Here is a 19,688-nt window from a genome sequence, read left to right on the forward strand (position 1 = left end):
GTCGGCTAAGCATTTCAATCAGTTTACCTTCCCACGCATTGTTATTTACGGAGGGTAGAGGTATTTATATTATCAGGACAATTCGAAAGTGTCCTTTTAGCAGCATACTCAAGAACCCGTTTATGTTACAGTAGAGATTTTTCTAACAGAGCTCGACCGGGAAAGTACTAACGAAATCCCTATTTCTGCCGCCAAGTAGCATTTTTGCAATGCTGTGTTCCAACCAGGGGCGTGCAAAACAACGAAGAAAAACACTACGGGTTTTACATGTTTAGGTGCTGCTTAGTCATGAATCAGTATCGCAGTGTTGGATTCTATTGTTTCCAAAACCCTAATGAGCTCTGAGGGTCCCTACCCTCAGAGCAGCATATGCAGTGCCTTTACGCATGAATGCAGTGCACGCCACCGGTTCCGGTCTGGAGGGCGTGGTTGTAATTACAGGCACATAAGACTTAGCACCTACGCCTCAGGTTGATGGACTCAGTGCGGCACTTCGCAATATGTTTCTTTCAAGTTTTCAACTTACCGTCGGGTCGGCCATCTACTTGGTCCGCCGATTACAATTTATTAATTTTACATGTTAAAGAGAAAATATATAATTGCCTGTATGTTGTTGTTTAATATCATTAAGCTATGTTAATTTAATTCACCAAATTGATTTGTGTAAACATAACTGGCACGAATATCTCCGAAAAGCATTTGAAAATTGATCTAAAACTCTAAACTGATCGTTACGATAAATTAAAAACAGTTCGACTTTAAAATAAGAACTTATTCGTACTTTGGGTACAAAGTATACAAAGAGTACGCCAAGTGCGGATTGGTAGACTTCACACACCCTTGAGAACATTACGGAAAACTCTCAGGCATGTTGGTTGCCTCACAGTATTTTCCTCCGCCGTTCAAGCAAGTAATATTTTAAAGGGAAACAAACTCAGTCCACACAAGCCTCTCCTTTTAGGCTATCGCCGATAAATGCAGTACTTGCATGTTAAAAATGCAGTTGATTAATTTATTTTTATTTTTATACGAGTGCGCTTATTTTAAGTCATTAAATAAAATTGTAGCACAGAGTAGCTTATTCATGTGTACTCACCTTGTACACATGAATAAAAAATAAATGAAAATTTTACCAAATTGTTATGTTTTCATTTATATTAAAGCCCTTTTGTTTTAGTACTAGGAATTTAAAAAAAAGGCTCTGGGTAGAAATTCATCCGTTGGATTCTCGACATGGACATTCTTAACTGAGCTGCTCATGTTCAGCTTAGTTCAGCAACGTAGTTAGTAAACTGAATTGTTAAACCATGTGAAAAGAATCGATGTACAAAACATTCAAGCCCACCATCTCGCATCGCAGCAGGTGGTGGGTCTATGCTCTACAGCCCTCTCCCCCATGAATGAGCCCAGCAATGGTACGCGTAATGGCTGAATATGAGTTAAGTATGATGACATAAGAAATTTTTAAAGTTTTTTGGTGCAAAATTAAATCAAACTGAGCCCAAGTCGAAGATAAGATGGAGTTTCAAGACCGCGGTAATTATATTCATCTTTCAACCGCGATTGAAAGAAATTCAAACAGTGATATTGTAAGTACTTAAAAAACTTCATTTAAATCTTTCTACATGAAACATTAGCATGGACCCAATTACAAGCGCCTTTTTCCTCGAAATGTTACAGCACCATTTTATTTATTTTTGAATATTATTATGATTAATTAATTTTATGCACTAAAGCACTAAGAAGTTTTAGTCTGCATCCACCCGAGCTCGAATAGAGAAGTGAAATGGTTGTTTTTACAACTAGTGCGGAAAATAATGTTATGTCCATGTTATAAGAACATCCTTTACACTTTGACTGCGAGGAAATAAAACAGTGATAATGTAAGTAAACATCAGTTTAATAAACTAAGAACTTATATTACATTTCAATCTTTTCCTTAATGTTTTCTGTGTATTTATGTAAATCTAAAATAATAAGAAATAAATGTTCAAGAGTATATTTTATCAATGCATTCAATTGACGTTAATTTAATTTGACTCAAGTCTGGTTAGGTTTTAGGTGTTATTTTTATTCACCTCACTAGATTTAATTTGAGTTTAGTAATACACATTTTGTTAAAAAAAAAAAACTATTATAAATTATAAAAAAAAATATATATTTAAAGACAGTATTTGAAAATATTAAAAATGCGCGTTTACTCGACAGTAGTTTCCGAATTCTTTTGAATTCATGTGTTCTACTTGTTAAGTTTATGAAATATTTATTATGCTGATACGGGGGTGAGTCCAAGCCAAATAAGGAGGGGAAAAAAAATCTATTAAATTTTCATTTTCAGACATACAACCCTATTCGGAATTACGGACGATTGGTGACCTATTTTATCTGCTAAACAAATAATACAAAGAAATCTGGAGCTCTGCGCGCACCCAATTAATACATTTTGGAGCAGTTAAATAAACGTATCATATAATAACGTGGACCCTAATGTTGGGCCACCTGATAAAATTATGGGTCGCGCAGGGTTGTCACCGCCCTATGCATACGTGGCAAAACTTACTACAATCGCTTTTAACAGCATATATATAATGTTAAAATTGCAGTTTATTTATGTATATCTTGACATCCTAAACATACAAAAACAATATTTAATAATACTGCTTAAGCGACGGTAGTGTTACTACTATTACTAATGTAATGTTTTAGAATTTACTGCGTATAACGGATTGGCAACCCTATATTCTCAACAATGAGGGTTACTAGTTTAATGAAGCGGGTATCTCTACCTAGAGCACAATTATTTTATTATACATAATATTTTAAGGTATGTTTCATTTTAACAATGTTTATACAATTGTTTGCTTTATTTTGAGTATTCGTTCGGAGCTTTCAGATAAAGCTCCATAATGTTTCGTAGTAAGATTAACGAAGATTGAAAGCAAGCTCGTTAGTAAATTTCGGAAAAAATGGTGCTTGTACATGGTGCATCATGCGGTGTGAAATAAGTCAGAGCTTTTTTAATTTCATTGATATCTTAACCATTTTGGCCTGCATCATCATTTACGAATTTGGCGAATTTGTAGTCAAGGGCCAGTAGTGAAATAAAAACCAAAAAAATAAAAGTTACCTTTTGTGTTTTTCTTTTTAAAGAAACAGATTCATCTCTGTTAAGTATTTAAAACCCCGTTCTATCTTTAAAACAGTCTAAAACCCGGAGTGTAGAACATTCAGTTGCGAACCACACCTGCTGCAAGAATCCAATTTATTTCTACTACAGTACAAAGACTCTAATAATAATTGTACTAACAAGAGAGCTCGGAATACTTAAACTCGTAGCATGTCTTCCCTACTCAGTAAGGCATACCTACTTAAGGATGAATAATACAATTTTATCTTCAGTTTCTTTTGTATAGAAATATCTTTTATAAATAAAACGGGTAAGAGGTACCTACAATATGTTCTTTTAGTTAAGGATCCGTACTTCAAAAGTAAGTCGTTAGTTATATCTTAAATTTAAATATACAAGGAAATACAACTAACTAATTCACTCATACAGCAAATAACCCAACAAAGGGGGTGATATTGGGTTTGGAAGTTTGTATGAAATACCTTTGCTTTTGAGTTAGTATTTATAAAAAAAAAAAAAAAACATGAACCTTGGATATAACTTTTGAGTGGCGGTGGTAAAATGCCAGTAGTAATGCCAGTAAAATGCTGAATTTTGTTAATTACCAAGTCTACAAAGCTGAAATTAAGAAAATAGCGTTCTTTAAATAGTGACGGCCGATCGGCGCAGCTACCCTGCTTTCTGAGTCCAAGGCCGTGGGTTCGATTCCAACAACTGGACAGTGTTTGTGTGATGAACATAAATCTTTTTTAGTGTCTGGGTGTTTATCTATTTGTTATTTAAAGTATTTATGTAGGTATATTATTAACAAAATTATTCATCAGTTATCTTAGTACCCATAACACAAGCTAAGCTTACTTTAGGACTAGATGGCGATGTGTTGTCGTGGAGTATAAAAAAAAAACAAATTCAAGCATATCACAAAAAATAAATCAGTTAAGAAACATTTTATTTTATGAATAAACGGGCTAATAAGTCAGCAATGCACGTGCAATAAAAGAGAAGTTTTATACGCAGAAATCGGCCCATCAGATGAAGGTAAACGGAGGGATGACCTAAGGTGGTCAAATTAGGACATTCGGGATTAACGGATTCTTTGAAACTTTGTTTAAGTATAACAATAATCCGCAATATAATAATATAACTATAACCGCCAAAGTGTCTCTTTCTGTATGTTTGTAGCTACCGTATAAACTAGTAAAGTAATCTTGAAGAAATGTTTCGTTCTTTCTGGATAAGGGCAAAGGCTCTTCTCAAGCTCACGGAAATCATGAATTCTACGCTGTCGAAGTCGCGGGCATCCGCTTAAGTTAACCTGAGATGCACACTACTTATATCTTTTTTGAGGAGTATTAACAGTATATTTTTAAACTTTGCTTTTATAAATCATGATTTACGTGAACGGAAAATCAAAATTTTATCGCGGACGAAGTCGCGAGCAACATGTAGTGTCTTATGATTCCCTGTTAAGCGTAATGTATGTGCAAAGATAACAAGATACTATCTTAACACGGCTGTGGCTTAGTCGTTACTACTATATATTGAATTTAAAAACAAAAATTGACAAAAGATAACCGACTGTGTTATACAACAACTAAAATGCAAGAAATACATATTTTCTACAACATTTTTAAGTCGGTGCCATGTAAAATGTAGAAAAGTAGGTATAGATCATATACCTACTTCGTGTTCCCTTTTAAATAGTACATCAACCGAAATAAACACGGGCGAAGAACGTAGGCACAGATAGTCTAGAAATAAAAAACTTTTCCCGTGATATGGAAAAAAAACCTTTTTGAATTGGACGCCGCCGGAATAGATTGACAAAATCTAGCTACCTGTAGTGTAGCCGCGGGCAAAAGCTAGTAAGTTAACATCGCATCAAAAAGGCTATTCGCATCCGGATGGAGTAGACAAGTTTTTATTTGGCTTTAAAAAACAGATTTCCGATAACCGCCGCGAGCGTTCGCGGTTTATAACGTGAAAGAATTGGCTTTGATGGATGGTAAAACCGCTGACTGGCTGCGCTAAATTTGGACTGGACCTGAGTGAAAAGCGTTCTGCGGCGAGTGCAAGCAATTTCTTCTTCGTCTTTTTCTTCATTAACGAAAGTCGTGGCCGGATTCAAGTTTCGTTGCACTGTTTATTACAACCTTCCATTCTGATCTATCCGCGGCCTTAACAGCTACCTTGGTAAAGGGGCCTGCGAGCGACTTTGCCTGATCCGACCGGCAACGAAGAGATAATCGGCCGCGTAGTCTTTTTAAATATATATTTGAAATGTATATTTTAAGAAGACATATTTGAAAAGTATAGGCGTTACAAAACGAGCAAGATCTTGCAACTACGAGCCTTGATTATATGAGCGAAGCTTAGCTAGATGCGAGCTACAATGGTAAAGAATTACAGTAAAAATTTAACAAACGTGGGTATATTTGAAAGTGTTCTTGCGGAACCTATTCGTACAGCTGCGAGAGCCTTATACGAGTTAATTTGAGGATGTATCCATCTATAATTAAATTTAAGTTTTGTGAAGTTAATATTTGTTTTAGGGTATTATAGGTCGGGCATAATCTCAACCTCGACCTAATTTTTTTTTAATTAATAAATTTAAAAAAAAGTAGTAGGTATCTGAAACTGAGTTCGAGAATAAGAAAAGATAAGGAACGTATGCTTAATCCTTTTAATGGGGTAGTTCTGTAGGGGCGCTGTCAGGGGTATATATATATATTCGGGGGATATCATTTTCATCCTGACGTGGGAGTAACAGAGTCAAAGTCAAAGTCATAGTCATATATTTCTTTATTAAAATAGTTACATAGATGGCACTTTTGATGCGTACATTACATGTAAAATATGACATAGAAGTTAGATGATGGCGACAACTTAATTCGTTAACGTAAAACAAAAGCTACGAGGGTTCCAAACGCGCCCTTTTCTTAGAAGAAGCCCACATCAAACTAAGCTGGTTGTTTTTTTTGTTATCACCATCTTACATCTTAATATATATAAATCTCCTGTCACGATGTTTGTCCGCGATGGACTCCTAAACTACTTAAGCGATTTTAAATTAAATTGGCACACCGTGAGCAGTCTGGTCCAACTTAAGAGATAGGATAGCTTAGATCTTTAATTATAGTCGCACTTTTATTTTATTGCAAATTATTTGTCTATAATTAATTGACAGTCACATGTTATATATACTACTATACTCATTTAAGGCTTAGCGATTCTGAATACTTTAAAAACAAAATCAAACGCAGACGAAGTCGCGGGCAACAGCTAGTTGTCCTATAAAACTATTTGAAAAGGGCCCTGGTTGAAGCAATAATTTACACCCAAGCTTTCTATGGGTAATACAGCGATAGGACCCCGCGCACGCTGTATACTGAGGCCATAGCCTTAGTTAAGCCTGCTATAACTGAGCACATTAGTTGATCAAACGATCGGAAACATCAAATAGGAAAATGAAAAACTATTCGTATTTATCTTTTTCCCGCTTCCATTTAACTCAACCAGCGAGAGCATCGGCGATTTATAACTTGGAGGAATTCGCTTCGATGGATTACCGAAATGGTTGTCGGATGCCTTTAATGTCAGTGTTAAATATATACACCAACTAAATCAAAAGAAGCTTTTTTTTTTTTAATACAAACTAATTAAAAACATCCTAAGTGTTTACTTATGACAACCCTATAGAAGATAAAAGACCGACACGTGCATAGTACGCTACGCGACGCCTACTTAATAAAGTGACACTTCATTTTTCTTTGCATGTGATGTGATGATTCTTTAAGTAAAAAATGGCAGTGGTTTACTAAAAAACTAGTAGTGTTTCGGTTTCACAGTGATAAGTCAAATCAAATTAGTGAAGAAATATTTCTGTTTTCATTTACCCGTTGTATATACGAGTAACTTGCCCTTTAAGTCATGTTACATATTTGGACGTACATTTTAGGAGGTAATCATAAATTATAATTCGTGAATTAAAGTCTAAAAATATCCAAAGATTCAATATATAGTGTACATTTTTTTACTCGTCAAGCCCTTTCATTTAATATCCATATTGAGGGAGTTATATGTGTTAGATTTGAAATTAAACACAGTGTGTAGATTTTTTTTTTTAGAAATTTTTATAGGTATGATTGACGAACTAAGCAGATGGCCCATCTGATGGTAAGTGGAACACCATCGCCTATAAACAGAGCAACACGGGTGAGCTGTCATGAAAGCTCTGCTACTACGTAGTATTCTACTGGTCAAGCTCTTTCGTATGATACCCTCGATCGAGTTCGATTTTACTCTGAATTTGTACTTATTGTTTCGCTTCACGAAAAAACTCATACTAAGACTTTAAACCCCAAATCTCGAGCCTTTGAAGTAGCATTTCCAGAATCCTCTAAGAAAGTAATTTACTTGTAAATTCTCATAAATCACATCCACGTGGCTGGTCAGGTATGTGTACAGCGTACGTAGACGTAATCGTTAAGATGTTTGCCGACTAGTCATGCGTGAACTTGGAACACGTTGCTTAGATGTAACGTGGCAGTTTTATAAATGGAACGTCGTCTATATTTTAGTCTATGTGTGTTTTGTATGTCGACGGTGTTATGGATTTGCATTGGAGAGCCTCAAACATGGAAGTTAGTCGACGAACATAGCATTAGCTAGCATCCACTATAGTTAACTTAGGAGCATAGAAAAATGCATAATATTAGGTCAGGATGTTGATAGGGTTGCCGCGTTTCTGTTTGCGTCTCTGATATTGACAAATGTACTAGTTTACGGACAAAGATACAAATTGTATTTTTATATATTTGTCCACCGGGGGAATGTAATCGGGGGATATAATTATTGTCTCCAGCTTGTGCTAGCCCTGCTGTGCTACTACTACCATCGTGGCCAGTGTACATTTGCCCAGCATGATGATTACGGGAAAACATTCCTCTTGGAAGGAGCCTTTAGTCAGCAACAGCTGACTGTCAACAGTCAACAGACTGTTATATGCCATTGATGAAGTAAAATAAGTATAAATACTATGAATTTTTTAACATGGAAAACTCACATATTCATAACTGAGGTTAAATAAAGGAACTAAAAATATCTATTTCAAAGGCGTTACAAGACGTAAGACCTATCAACAACGAGCCTTGAGAATATAATATGAGCAAAGCTTAGCTAGAAAGTATCTGAAAATAAGTTCGAGAATAAGAAAAGAGAAAGAACGTATGCTTGAAGCGTTAAATGGGGCAGTTCTGTAGGAGCGTTATGAATATAAAGTACGCGGCTCGGAACTAGATGCTGAATAGTTATTAAATAGTTTGGGAACTAAACAGGATTCAAAACTCTGCGCCACCTCCGCCTAGCGCGAAGAATTTTTGTATTCACTTGAAAACACGGGGTTAAATGAAAATCATTTTATGCATTTTTACGAGTTATTATTTAGTTTACAGTTTAAAATACATAAATTTTCGTTTGCGGCGTATTGCGGGTGTGTCTACCCGCCAATTGATGTATTATAAAACGTGTCATATTTCCATATTTTATAGGCAATCAGTCTCTATATCTGTGCGTCTTGCGCCTTAAATTCGATAGAACTTATATTCGATGCCTTATATTAGATATAATCCAGGATCTGTAGATGAAAATGCTGAACACTGTACCATCATCATCATAATCATCATGCCTATCACTATCTATCATATATACTCACGACAGGCCTCGGGTCTCCTCCCACAATGAGAAGGATTTAGGGCGTAGTCCACCAAGTTGGCCCAGTGCGGAATGGTGGATTCCACACGCCTTTGAGAACATTTTGAAGAACTTTCGGGCATGCAGGTTTCCTCACGATGTTTTACTTCACCGTTGTAGCAAGTAATATTTTAACTTCTTAAACGCACATAACTTAGAAAAGTTAGACTCGCATGCTGGGATTCGAACTCGGCCTCCCGAAATCCTAACCACTAAGCTATCACCGCTTAGTTAGTCAGTACGAGAAATTTGGTCAGTAATAAACAAAAGTCTTTTTAAAGTAAGTTAATCAATAGCATTGGATTATTGCTCTCAAAACAGGGTGCAGTATCGACAGCTGACGAGCAGACTGGGCGCAGTCTAAGGAAATTCTACTCGAATGGATTCGTAATCAATTGGAAGGAGGAATTAGAGAGCGCTTTGAGTCTTGAGAGGTGTCTCGGTATTTTCGCCGATACTAACTTCGAATATTCGGGTATCTATACCTATATAGAGCCATGACTACAAACGTACCTACAGTTTTAAAGAATAGAGATTTGAAACTTGGCAAATAGTTTCCTTGAGTACCCATAAAGATATATTCTATACGAAATCCATCTCAGAGCTGGTTTGTTTGTTTGTTTGTTTGGTTTTAAAAATATCTTTATTAATTACATAATTGTATTACAGTTCATATCCTAGTGACTAGCCTAGTTTAAACAAATAAATAATATATTACTTATATTACTTACAGTTTAGCAGGTAACAACACCATAAAACTTTACAGCATTTAAACTAAACATTTTTAACAACTTATTGAGCCACATAACAGATGCTAATAAATTGTTTTACTTAGAACTTAGTACAGACATACGTTTATTAATAAAATTGTGCATGCATTGCATTTAATTGTTCCTGATATTAATCCTATATTTATAATTTAAACGAGGGTAGAACTCGGAACTATGCAACAGTTACGTAAAGCATTTACTCAGTCGTCGAGGAAGTAGTGATGTGGTAGTCGGTATCGATTGTACTTATCGATATATGATAAGTCTTTATACCGGCTTTTGCCAATTGCGGACATAATCGATTTTTTAAGTTTTACTAGCGTACCCAGCCGGCTTCGCTGGGCTAGATTTTGCTTTATTTTATTTAAATAATAAACTTACAACATTTTTAATTAGTCTCATAATATATTCAATCATTTATTTCTCTCCGTATTCATTCTCTTCTATTCTCTTCTCGAGCAGGTGAAGACCATTATCTACACCCATATACACCCAACAATAGAAGATCATCATAGTAAATAAAAGCTGTATTTGACAATTTGACAGTTCAAAAATAGGAGTGCTCCGATCGTCACCAAACTTTAGAGGATTACTCGCCAGGTCAATCCGGAGATTCCCTGAAAGTTTCATTGAAATCGGTCCAGCCGTTTCGGAGCCGTTACGGACCCACACACTTTCTCTTTTATATATATAGATAGATAAAAGATAGATATTACAGATTATATAGAAATTTTTGGATATGTAGTATGAAAGCTTTCAAGGTAGGTCTCAGAGCGGGTAAGAAGGAGGTTCTGCTGTTTTTACTTGACTTGACTTCACGTAACCTTCTGACAGCTGACCAGCATAGAGAGGCAGCAGTGGTAGAGGATACCCAGGCACCTCCAGCTACTGTCCTCTTACAGCGCTTGCAAGACCAGATGCCAACACAGCTGTGCTCGATGGAATCCTCTCTACAGAAGGAGCACGTATTCCTAGCGTGTTGGGTAACTTCCATCTTTCCACCATTTTACGGAGGGATTGACGTGTGCCATATTTTCCAGTAATTCCGACATTTTAAAGCCTTAATATGTTTCAAAAATCACATACTATTATTAAAACTATGAAGATGTTTACAGCGAAATTGTTATTCATGCGTATATTTCTGACTTCTGGTAGAGGTACTGGTAAAATGGTAGTTTCTTAATTCTAGCGTAAATTTGCATTCTGATTTTCTATATACTAATATCATATATTTTTGGATAAGCACACTATGTGCGTGCAAATAAATACTAAGCGTTATATTCCGTATACTGATGGTTGAACATTTCATTCCATTCCATTTCGAACGTGCAAGTCTCAGAGTAAGCGTACAGGTAACTTTTATTCATTATATTATTCTTTTTAGCACCCTAAAGGTGTTAGAAAGGTTCATTTCCCTTTTTCTCCCTTTTAGGGGGTTAAACAGAGAAGGCAGTTTGTATGAAAGATTGACATTTTTTTTAGTAATAATAAGTGATACCCGATTGGCGCAGTGGGCAGCGACCCTGCTTTCTGAGTCCAAGGCTGTGGGTTCGATTCCAACAACTGGAAAATGTTTGTGTGACGAACATGAATGTTTTTCAGTTTCTGGGTGTTTAACTTTATATTATAAGAATTTCTGTATGTCGCAGCCGGAAATGAGTACGGACACTAAATGAAACGCAAACGCGCCAGCTAGCGGCTAGCATGAATCAACAGTTTTGGCGCGCTTCGACAGAGTCGTGACGGGGTCTACTGACTAAATTGGGATTATTAATTAGTTGGGACGAAAGGCAGAAAGACGTCGTCACTGAACTGTCCTACGTTTCTTTTAGTGGTTATTATTTTAAAAGTTTGCTATTACGATATTAGTTAAATTCAGTGTAAGAAGTTAAATTTAGTGTTCGAACAAAGCGAGTCAAATCTAAAGGTGTTCTTATTGCACGATACCTGAAAATTGCCCACACGATGTCGGACGGCACAAGTCAATATCCGCCCGATCCTACATCAGAAGTGGTATCGCATCGTGCAAATGAGAATCACACCGAAAACAATGAAACTCAATGGTAGCTCTGTAGTTTGCTATAAGTGCGGAACCCAGGGCCACATCGCCAGCCGCTGCACAGCCAGCGGACCCAGTGTGAACCAACCCCGGTGGAGAAACGAGGTCAAGTCCCAATCCGGAGTGCAAAATCACGGAACGGTCGAACGGATCAAGTCAATATCCGCCCGATCAAACATGTATATTATTCATAAAACAAAATCATCAGTAATCTTAGGACCCAAAGTACAAGCTACAATTACTTTGGGGCTACATGGCGATGTGTATTGTCGTAGTATATTTAATTGTCGAACAAATGGTCCACCTCATGTTATGTGGAAATGTGTGTGGCCAAAATAAGCATGAAGGTAGGAAGTCCCCGGACGAGCTCTGTCTCAAAAACTCTACTACTACATTTTCAAGTTACATGAAACTTAATATTTAGGCTTTTCATTGCTTTTAGCTTTGCCTCAGGTCAGTGGTCCTTAGCTTGTTTTCTGGAGACTGGCAACAATTTCTTAATATTACGTGCTACCAGTACCCAGACAAAGTTTTTGAGGTTACGATTTACGTCGGACGCGGATCGTCCCGTGTATGGACCCTTCACAGGTACATAGCTTTAGGAGAGTCACTACTTGCTGCTTTACAAAGCCCTCGAAGCCTCGGTTGACGTTCGAGTAGGCTCGAGGCCTATTGTTCGGGGCCTCTTTGTATCCTACCAATAATAAATTTTTCAAAAATAATATTTTAGGCATGAATTCTTTTTTAATCAACCTTAAAAACTTTGTTGAACCTAAATCAAGCTTCGTTGTATTTATTAAATGAGGTTTTATAGTGTGATATTTGCGCAAAGATAAATCTTATGTTACCTTCGGGTTTCTATACTTTTCTCAGGTGATTTATAGGTATCACTGATTTATGTCTATTTTTTAGTAGGTCAAAGAAGTTAAATAAGTTTAAGTTGGTCAAAGATGCGAACTGCTTTGTACGCGTCCGCGGTATATCGACCACGTAGGGATGCAGTTCTTGAGCACACTCTCCGAAATATATCTTATAGAATACCGAAAGGCAGGCAACCTTCATATATTTACATAGCCTCGTTTCTGTGGTACGTAGTATTCTGAGTTCGTAGTATTTGTTTAACAAAATTCCAAACCAAAGTGATGCGGTTTTCCAAAATTTCATTAATTTGTCTAGTGCAGTCTAACCCCCCCGCATTACTGTCAATTTACTGTGGTCAGTGAAATACGACTTTGGGTTAGGGTTGACACTTTTAATACTAACTAAAAAACATAATAACAAAGCGGTGATGGACTAATGGTTAGGGCGTCTACGGTCTGTTTCCCTTTGCCCCCAAAGGACGGGTTAGATCTAATCTAAATTTTTAGAGTTATTCATGTTTTTAGTTTATACAATAAAATACACAGGCATCGCTAAACGCCCTACTACTTCAGTATAATGATGGTTTCAGAATGCTGTTGGGCTTACCCCGTTATTGTAGTGCATCAGAAATGTTCGCGATGGGTCATACTGATGACTTTTTTGCCATCAGAAGAAATCGAATAGCATCCTTGATGAAAAGAACGTGGATAAGCAGTAACGGCATTCTAAAAGCACGAATAAATCGATACGACTCTCCAATTTACAAGTTGTATATAAACTCCACGTAGAGCTGCCTGGACGCAGAAATTTTAATTTGTAACTTTTTTTTTTATATTGCATATTAATATTTAATATAAGTTTTTTTTTTTTAGTTTAGTTTTTAATTATTCTATTTATATTAAAGTGTAGTGCGTAGTGATGGGTCATAGATACCAAATAAATAAAAAAAAATAAAAAAAAAATAAAATAAAATAGAACTTGCTTTAACGGTGAAAGGAAACATCGCTAGGAAACGTGCACGCGTGAGAGTTCTCCATAATGTTCTCAAAGGAGTGTAAATTCTACCAATCGGTATCCACCACGCTGGTTAAGTGCTGTTTTTTTTTTGTTCCACTACAAGTTAGCCCTTGACTGCAATCTCACCTGGAGTGTAGCGGGCCAACCTGTTAGTGAGTATGGTAGTCATACCCCTAATCGGTTTCTACGCGACATCGCACCGGAACACTAAACCGCTTAGCGGCACGTCTTTGTCGGTAGAGTGGTAGCTAGCCACGGCCAAAGCCTCCAGCCAGACCAGATCAGAGAAAATTCAGAAATTCCTAAATTTACTGTGCCGAGGACCGAACTCGGGACATCCCACTTTAAACTACAGCGCTAACCGTTGCGCCAGGTCATCGAAATCTGTTAGAGCATTGATCCACCGAAGAAAATTTAGTACTAAATGTTTATTGGATGATATGACAGCAACCCTGTTAGCTAATCCTGTACGGCATCGATGAAATCAATATTCATTTAATTCAGATTCAAAATTAATTATTAGGTACGTTTACCTACAATTATTAATAAATTGTAATATTTAGCCCCCGTAGCAAAACGGTAATAAGTCGCGCACGCGTGTGCGTGTGTGTGTGTGTGTGCGTGTGTGCGGTGTGTTGTGTGTGTGTGTGAGGGTTTTTCACCAATTATCTCAGAATGGGTATGAAATGAAATTATCTTATTAATTATCAAGAATTATTAATTTTAAAAATTTAAAATGCATATAAAAATTTTCGGAACCAATAGGATTTGAACCTGCGACTCTGGCAATCGCGGCCTGAGCGCTTTCTCCAATTAAGCTATTGCTCTCCTACCGTCGAAGCCGAAATTAGTATGTGACTTTCACATCAGTCTTACAGCGACTGTAGCGTCATCTAGTAGGAAACGCTGCAGATTCGATCCACTTTTTCAAAGGTCCATATTACAATGAGACATGTTTGAAAAGAGATGACACATTACTTTTATATAATTTTTATAATTTTTATTAGTGCTTTTACCTACACTTGGTTCAAAATCAAATGGCAGGTTCAAAACCTGTCGGTTTCGAAAATTTTTATATGCATTTTAAATTTATAAAACAAATTTTGTTTAAATTATACAGTACATAAAAATTATAGGCTAAAGATGATGACGATACAGCCTGCTCAATGTTTAGCTGTCTGTGTATATGCATAATGTGCTAGCAAATAATAATAATTAAATCGAATCAATCAATTACTTGTCGACGATCAATCGTTTACGCTCATCCGCCGATCGCATCTCTATACAAATATCATGTAATCTGATTTCAGACTCGGATAAAAGATTTGGGTGTTCTTCTGTCAGTCTAATTTATTTTAATACTATTGTGTGACCTTTCGCATTGCCGGAGTGTCACTGATCCAAGCATATATGTTATACATATAATCTTTCCGCTGTCTGTCTGTTCCTATAAATGCTAAGATCTTTAAACTTACGCAACGGATTTTTATGCGGTTTTTATTCATGGACACAGTGATCTAAGAGGATAGTTTTTATCTATACTTATAATAAAAAAGTTCTAAGCTAAAAGTTCACGTGCGGGAGTTGTTACAAGGCAGACGTTAGCAAGGCGAGGTTATTATATTTTGGAGAAGTGTAGTAGCAAAGTGCGTCGTCGAATTTTGATTCAGTAACTTATAACTTCTAATCAGATTTACCACAACATGAACTTTGATAAAACCGTGCTCAAATTCACTGTAACAATTTATTTATAGCTGTTTGTTTTCCAAATTAAAAAAAAAAATCTGTGACTGGAAGATTTCTGAACATTTAATATATTTTGACCGGAGGATGCTTTATAATCGATACTGAGTCCAAAACAGATTTTTATTTAATTTTTGTCTGTCTGTCTGTCTGTCTGTCCGGGCATCACTTGAAAACCACTGAACGGATTGAAATACAATTTGATATAGTGGTAGCTGATATCGCGGGTCAACATATAGGATACTTTTTATGCCAATAAACAATAAGTTTCCTCCGGGAAATGGGATGAAAATTTTTATCAATTTTACTTCATATCTCAGTTAAATTTGCGCTGATTTTAATAATTCTTTTTTTATTTGACAGTGTATAGATCTGATGAATATTGTCGGAGATTAAGAAAATAATTCTTTACAGATAACAGCAAGTCGCCAGGCATATGGGACAACGGTCGAATGTATGTGTACCATCCTACTAATATTATAAAAGCGAAAGTTTGTGAGGATAGATGTATGGATGGATGGATGTATGTTTGGATGGATGGATGGATGTTTGTTACGCTTTAACGCCACAACGAATTAAACGATTTGGTTTAAATTAGGCACATAAACCTACAAAATAGTCTGGAATATCTCATTGGCTTCTTTTTATCCCGGAAAAGCAAACAGCTTCTACAGGATAGCATCGCTATTTTTTCCCCATTTGTCTTTTAAAATCCGCGCAACGGAGTTTAAGATTGACGTGTTTTTTTGGATAAGCATAGTTAAAATATTATAAAGCTTTCAAATTTTGTTTGGTTGAACGCGCTAATCTCAGAAAATGCTGTTTAGATTTTTTTTTTTGGATTGGTAGTAACAATTACGGCTATTTAACATCATGCTACGACCAATGGCTACTATTATTAATGAGAAATGTTGCAAAAACTGCAAAAAATATCCTTTTTGAGAGTTTCTAATGCGTGCGAAGCATGAACAGTAAACGTTACGCCAAACGACGGAAGTGTGTAACAAGTATATCGGAATTGTCGGAATTGGTGTTTCTGTTTTTTTTTTTTTTATATACTACGACAATACACACATCGCCATCTAGCCCCAAAGTAAGCATAGCTTTTCTGATGAATAATTATATGAATAATATACGTAAATACTTATAATATATAGATAAATACCCAGACACTGAAAAACATAAAAGTTCATCACAGTTCTATGAAACAGTCCGTGACAACATACGAATATTTTTTGAAGTCGACTCATTCGCGGACGAAGTCGCGCGGGTCCGCTAGTGTATAATACATGCATAATATAGTAAAGATACCCCGATAATTTTAGAGGTTTCTAACGTGATGGCTTAAAAATAAACACTTAAATTGCAAACGTTTGGTCAGATGGATCAAAATAATGTACTACAGTATTGTAGACCTTAATAAGGTTCACCAAACAATCCACAATGGTGTCTGTCTATCTCTTAGAGATAACTCCTCTACTTGAGTATATAAAATGTTTATTGTGAGTTTTTAACGAGAAGAAATGAGGACCTTAAATACATTGTGCATTTTATAAATAAATATACTACGGCAATAAATAAATAATTAATAAATATCAAAGCATTTAATTTGAATAAATATTTTCGAAGATATTACACATTTAAAATGAAGGGACATAGCGGTTACGGAGTTACAAGCGGGGTAGCCGACGGCGATATTGCACATATGCTAAGCCGAGTCGGGTCGCTAGTGCTAAATATACTCTCTAACATTGATTCAATATGTTACTATTTATCTCACTGCTTTCTAATGTAATACTAGATTTTTGACTCGACGACCTCTCTAGGTCCCGGGTTCGATTCCCCGCAGGGACAATTTGGGAATTCCTAATTTCTGAATTCTCTCTTGTCGGGTCTGCTAAAAGGTGGGAGCTTTGGCAGTGGCTGGCTACCAAGCACCACCTGGTACGATAAAACACGATAAGATCGCTTAAAAACAATTAGAGGTGTGGGTTTAATAAAAGTACCATCTTAAACTTCATCATCTCTTATAACCGGGTGAGAAAGCAGCGAATGGCTAACATAGAATGGAATTTAAATAAATAAACAAAAAAGAACAATCTAAAATAAAAAGCAGCTTGTTTAGTCAATATACATTTCGTTTTTATTTACCTTTGATAACTATACCGTACTGTACCTACGGACTAGCCATGAATCCGTGATTGGTAGGTACACGGCAGTGGTCAAATATTTTCCAAACAAAGAACACACCGTCAATATGTCATTTACCAGCCCCCGAGGTTCCAATGATTTTTTTTTAAACCGGGAATGAAAAAACTTTTTTGTAAAATATTTGTGGCTCTCTTCCGAACTTTTTCAATTCAGACATTCAGACAGATGTTTATTTTTCTGCGCTGCGAGACGAGGTTTTAAAGACACAATTTTATCAGCAGTTATAAAATGCAAGAAAAATGTGGCAATTCAAGAAAAAATAATAAGTTTAAGAAAGTTGAAATTTTCGTTTTGCATTAAATTGTGCCTACTCTAATTCTGCAAGATAATATTATGCATTTTATTTCTCAAAAAAGTTAATAGTCAATTCAAAAATAACATTTTGTCGTCAAATATTCACGTAACAAACCAAAATATTAATAAGAGTTATAATGTATTCTGTAGATTTTAATGTACACACCAAAGTGTTTATATCCTCTTTGTGACATAAAATCATTTGACATTTAAATCTTACTTTAAAGGTATGTAGGTACTGTACTGTATGTGTGGTGTATTTAAATGAAAATTTATCTTCATATCCACCTATTACAGCCCCTCTACAGGGCAAAAGTTTCTCCCACAATGAGAAGGTGTTTAAGGCCGTAGTCCACCACTTGCCAAGTGCGGATTGGTAGACTCCACACACCTTTGAGACTATTGTGGAGAACTCTCAGGCGTGAAGGTTTCCTCACGATGTTTTCCTGCACCGTTGAAGCAAGTGAAATTTTAATTACTTAAAACGCAATAACTTGGAATAGTTAGAGATGCGTGTTGGGATTCTTACTCGGCCCCCCGAAAGTGAAATCGAGCTCCTACCAACTGGGCTATCACCGCTTCACGACAAATCCGCAAAGTGCAATTTATAATTTCTTCAATCTTTTAACGCCTGCGACCACGCCTGCAAACAGACAGTGGTGTGCAATTCATACATGCACAAAAGCACTGGCCACCCTAAAATTGATATATATTACTCGTATACAAGCAGAATTTTTGGCCTTTCAAAGAACCCGGTGCACGCCACTGCAAACAGATCTACTAATGCATTCTCTACGCACGTTTCGCTCCGAGCCCGGATAATTGTTAAGAGCTGTTTTACAATGCACGTTTGATTCTTCATTCAACAAAAACTGAATGTTAATTGTATATCATGGAATTCAGCAACGCCTCATCTATCCAATGATATTATATTAGTAAAAACTGGAAGAAAGGTCGCTTGCGTACGTAAAATGGGTAGACAGCTAGATCTTATATTCCTCCTACATTTCGACGCAGATCACGATTTTACAAGTGAAGGAAGGCTGTAGTAACGACAACGTTGCCAGTTATGGTTGCATTAAAAGATACTTACTATCTCATACGTGTCACATTACGCCGCAGTTCACATCGATTGATCTGAAACAGGGAAACACGAAATGTCACTTAATCCTCGCTAAGTATACAATAAGTATAATATAACAGTTAGTATTTTCCGATAATGTAATACCCCGAATCTCGGAAATCATTCTCCGTGTAAATATAGAATACACGTAATAAGGCAGTTGGCAAGTTAGGCGTGCAATAATATGATAAAATCAGTATAAAAATCTAAATTTGACCACAGTGCAGAATTAATTTAAAAATATAGTGTTATATTTGGGCACGGTGACAGTAAAAAAGAATCACTAAAACATTGTTTTTATGTAATGAAAATTATAATAATGTTACGAATGTATTGTACAATACATGTATTATACAAACGTATTTATTTTTATATTCGAAATGAGATTGGTATTTCATTCCCATAAGCAAAACTGCAAAATCTAGCGATCCGTCATGACAGATGAAACGCGGAATTCAAAATTGTGACATCACGTCTATATGAGCATAATTTTTTAACGCTTGAACTTTTGTAAATAAATAAATTATTTAATAAAAAATATATACTACGACCATACACACATCGCCATCTAGCCTTAAAATAAGCGTAGCTTGTGTTGTGGGTACTAAGATAGCTGTTGAATTTTTTATGCATGTAATAAACATTAATACTTATTATATACAGATAAACACCCAGATACTGAAAAACATTCATGTTAATCACACAAGCATTTTCCAGTTGTGGGAATCGAGC

General features: G+C 36.0%; 1 protein-coding gene across 2 annotated transcripts in view; it reads right to left on the reverse strand.

Moving 5' to 3' along the window:
• LOC120632989 (probable beta-hexosaminidase fdl) overlaps positions 1–19,688 on the reverse strand; it is a 111,872-nt gene that overhangs the window by 63,783 nt on the left and 28,401 nt on the right. For both annotated transcript variants that reach the window (XM_039903002.1, XM_039903001.1), the window contains exon 2: positions 18,927–18,970. The gene's annotated coding sequence lies outside the window, so the exon portion shown is untranslated. The remainder of the gene's footprint in view (positions 1–18,926; positions 18,971–19,688) is intronic.

Source organism: Pararge aegeria, chromosome 21 (genome assembly GCF_905163445.1).
Source record: "Pararge aegeria chromosome 21, ilParAegt1.1, whole genome shotgun sequence".
Classification (NCBI taxonomy): Eukaryota; Metazoa; Arthropoda; class Insecta; order Lepidoptera; family Nymphalidae; genus Pararge; species Pararge aegeria.